Here is a 4,582-nt window from a genome sequence, read left to right as displayed (position 1 = left end):
AGTGGCCACCGTTGTCGTGTTTAGATCTGGAGAGGACGAGACAGTGTGAAGAGAGCAACACTAGCAAGCAAGCGCGGAGACTCCTGCCTATATAGTGGAGTAGTACTAGTTTTCCTTTGTCTACTTGAGCCGGCTTGACCTCATCAATGACTGTCGAGAAGTCTTCATGCACGTGGCCCGGAGGCACAGTTGTCGTCATTTTGATCTGAAGCGCCGGATTATAACATATAACACGAAAAATGCCACATCACAAGAAATCATAACCTCACTGCCCAAAGGAGACAACATGAATCCCGATGGACAAACTAGACGAGGAACAAAGCTCAAATTAAAGATAAACTCATAGAAAAGGGGTCCGTCGATAGATGTCCTAATTAACATAGCCGGCTTGACCTAGATGGCAGCCGAGTAGTCATTGTTCGTGCATGTGCCCCCAATGACTAGCCCAACTCAGTTGTTGCTGTTTAACCCTCACAGTGATCCGAAGCACATGACACCTATTTTTGCGAGATGACAAGAAACCTTTTTTTAGATTTCTCACCACAACTACAACCATGTACAACACAACCTGCATGATATGTAGATGATAGCTAATCCAGGCGTGTCTGCTGGAGTCTGGTCACATGCATGGACGAACTGATCTTCCGTGTCTTGCAGGGATCATCTAGGCACCAACGTAGTACAATACTTCTCTAGTACTATCGCTCATCTCCCTCTTCTATTAAGTCACCCGACTTGCGAGGCCATGGAGTGTGCCTATGGTCAGTTCTCAATTGCCGTCCCACATGTGTGTGCAAACACAATATGACGCGCATTCCATTCAGAGAGCAGCGTGCCAGACCGACCGACCGTCTGGGGTGCGACACGAACGCGACGGGCGTGCTGTATACTCGGTACATGTGTACCACCGTTTTCTAGACGCTTTGCTCCATGGCGCGGGCGCAATCCATGGATACAAAATTAGTATACTGTATACTATTTAAAAGTCGAGGGCGGGACTTTTCCTGCGCGGTAGGCGGCGGGGCAGTTCCGCCTAGTCCGTTCGACAGAGACGCGAGAAGACGAGGAGTAGGCTGCTGCAAACGTAGGGCTATGTGATTTGACAGCGAGTTACTGCTGGACAGGTGGGGCCCTGTGATTTGACTTGCCATTATCATTTTAACTGCGGCGCTACGACCGGTGTGAGTCTCCCGATTCCTGACCACCTCCATACAGGTGCCTCTCCCAATGCTCCACCATGTAGTAGAGGCTGGCTCTTGCATGAGAGCCCACTTCTCCACTTTTTCCTTGCCTCTCTTTCCTCCACATATGCAAAAATGCCATGTAAAGCGCACTATTGTACTTACTTTTACTTGCTCCTACAGGTGCTTAAGCTTGCCACATAGGCATAATGTCTGATGTGGCAAGTTAATCAAGAAGAGAGAGATTAGTTTGGTGACCCAAGGAAGAAACAGTGCTAAGCGTGTGTACCTAGGTGAAAAGACAATTTTGAGTCTATAGCTAATTAAATGAAGCAAACTTAGCAACACCATTTCATTGTAAGAGGTCACTCCTTGGCAAATGCAATAAATACTAGTACTCCCTGTGTCCCATAATATAAGAATGGCCACAATGGAGAGTAACATACACTAGTAACAAACACATATCCCTAGACTATGTTACTACCTTCATAGTGGGTAGTAACATAAGTGTGGTAACATGCAGAGCTTCATTTATTAGTTTATAGACTCATATTGCATTGGGACATGTGATGTTACAGTAACTAGCTAAGTTACTACAACTACCTCTCTCCTCATTAACTCATTGCCACATAAGCAAATTTACTGAGTTGGACTCGATGTTACTGCTGAAGTTACTCCCACTCTGGCTAGTCTAAGAACGTTTTTGGCACTACACTAGTGTCAAAAACATTCTTATATTATGGGACAGAGGGAGTACGAAGAAAGAGATAGAGAGGAGTAAAAAATATGCACTTATAGCCAACCTTGTTGTAGTATGAGTGACTAAGTGATGACTATGTATGACATGCCAACATCAGATAGCCTAATGCATCGTGTTAAATCTCCAAGGGTGCGACCATGATACGGGCTGCTGGCAGCCCTTGTATCTGAGATCAAACGGTCGCATGCTAAGTTGTTGAAAATTTGCAAAATAACCCTCCAGGATAGGATATTCACCCATAGGTCTAGAATCACGCCATGCAACCGTTCGATCTCAGATCCAAGGGCTCTTGGAAGCCTGTATCATGGGAGAATGGAAAGCCACTACCCTGCCATTCGCACGCTAGCAGTTCGCTCCTACTCGTTCCCACACGTCCTTCAATACTACGACGGTTCGCTCCTAGTCATCCCGTCCATTCACATTACGGCAGTTCCACTAATCCTAACCCTCCTCCCAAATCCATGGCGTCCCAAATCTCCATGATCGGCGGTGAGTACAATGTTAGAACCATCACCGGCAATGAGTTCGATGCCATCTACACCCATTCTTCCGCGACAGTGAAAGGATGCCTTTCTCACTTCAGACGCATGTTCGAAGACTCAGATGATGAGTGGGTCACTTGGCTAGATGTTGAGTACACCACAGTCCTAGGACGAGATAAGGATCTAAAGGACGAAGAGAGGAAGAAGCCCGCCATGATCCAGGTTTGCGTGCATGACTTATGCTTGATCTACCACATATTACATGCCGACGTTGAGTGCCAGGATTTTAAGGACTTCCTCGAGAGCAACCTAGTCAAATTCATTACTGTAGACTTTGGTAACGACAAAGAAGTCCTGCGTCGGATAGGCCTCGTTGTAGGCAACACCTTCGACCTCCGGAAGAATCGGCTGGTGTCCTCTCATCAGCCTTCAATGCTGACCCTGGCAGGAGCCATGGTTCATCCTTTGTATGGTAAACTAGAGAAACCTCCATACACGTTTCATCGTCATGCATGGCAGCGGAATGTACTAGATATAGACCACATCCACTACGCTGCAATGGATGGCTACCTTTGCTTCAATATCTACAAGGGTTGGATGAAGAGCGACAACCAAGTGTGCGGTTCAAGCAAAGAAGTATCGGCCAAGAGGAAGAGAGACAAGGACGAAGTCGAGGATGTGGACGAGGACTCTGAGTAAGGTGGGAGTGTCGTTGCTCATGGTGGTTCTAATGCAGTGTCTACCGAAATAGTTGCAAAGTTTAATTTCAGGCGTGCTTAATTTAATTTGAGGGGTGTGTTGTGCTGAGCCCCCAGCAGAACTATGTTATGTTTCTTCTTGTTACTTTAACTCTTCAGTACGTACATACTAGTATTTCTTACATTTCATCTTTTAGTTGGTATAGTACTACCACTCGTTTCTTCATATTACATACGTACAATATATATGGCCCATATCATATAGCCAGCAGTTTAGTTGTCAAAGAATTTCAGGGTGCTTAGTTTTATCAAAGAATTCCAGGATGCTTAGAGGGTGCTTGGATCCAAGGGACTTATTTTAGGCTGACTAAAAATAGTCTCTTTAAGAGGCTAAAGTTCCAAGCACCCCTGACTAAAGAGGGGCTAAAACTAGTCTTGAGACTAATTTTTTTAGTCAGGGGTACCCCTACTAAAATGTGGATTAGTCCTCTGTCTACTCATTTAACTCCTCTCCTTTAACACAGGCGAGTTCGGGATTGGAGGGTTTGGAGGATAATAAATGCTCAATAACTTGATTTTAGCCTTTTTAGTATTTAGATCCAAGCATGGGTGAGGCTAGCATGTTTTAGTCCCACTACTTTTAGTCATGGGACTAAAACATATCCAAGCACCTTCTTAGATTTATTTGAGGGGTGGGTTGTGCTGGACACCATTATTGTGACTAGCCTTTTTAATAGTACTATATGCATAATTTGGCGACGAGCGCTCTCTATATGTACCACCTTTTTTTAATTTCAAGTTTTTCTCCATGGCACAATCCATCGATACTACTGTTGTACAAAAGTATACATTTTTTAAAAGGCTAGAGGGCAGGGAAGTCTAGCTTGGCCGGTTTCACGAGAGGCGAGGGCCTTTGTGATTTGACGGCTCATTACCGCTGGAAGGCGGGGCCTTGTGATTTGACTGCTCGTATAAATGCACCGATGACCTGATCGAGGAGGAGCAAAGAACCGTGCGGTATACTCAAGTTTTCCAATGGAGTAGTACTGCGACGGAGGAGCACGAAACACGGCAGCCCAGTGCCATATGGCGATAAAAATGATCTAATTTGCTAGTCATTTCATTGTTAGCATTGTTCTATTCATTCCCTCAAAAAAACCATTGTTCTATTCATGCCTCGCAGAGAACATGACACGTGCGGCGAAACACCCGAAGCAAAAGATGAAACACAGGAGCAAAAGAAGGAAGATTATCACCCCAAATGATCTAATTCGCCGCGGAGTCGTAACTGCTTCTTCATCGCCTCCACGACCTCCATCTCCTTGCGCGTATCCTCCGCCATCTTCTTCATTCTGTCCATGACATGGGATTTCTCAATGTGAGCCTTCATCATCTGTTCCACGGCCGCATTACATACCTTGACAGCAGCCGGGTGCTCGATGCGGAGCTTCGCCAACTCCT

Source organism: Triticum dicoccoides, chromosome 3A (genome assembly GCF_002162155.2).
Source record: "Triticum dicoccoides isolate Atlit2015 ecotype Zavitan chromosome 3A, WEW_v2.0, whole genome shotgun sequence".
Classification (NCBI taxonomy): Eukaryota; Viridiplantae; Streptophyta; class Magnoliopsida; order Poales; family Poaceae; genus Triticum; species Triticum dicoccoides.
Note: the sequence above shows the minus strand (reverse complement) of the source record.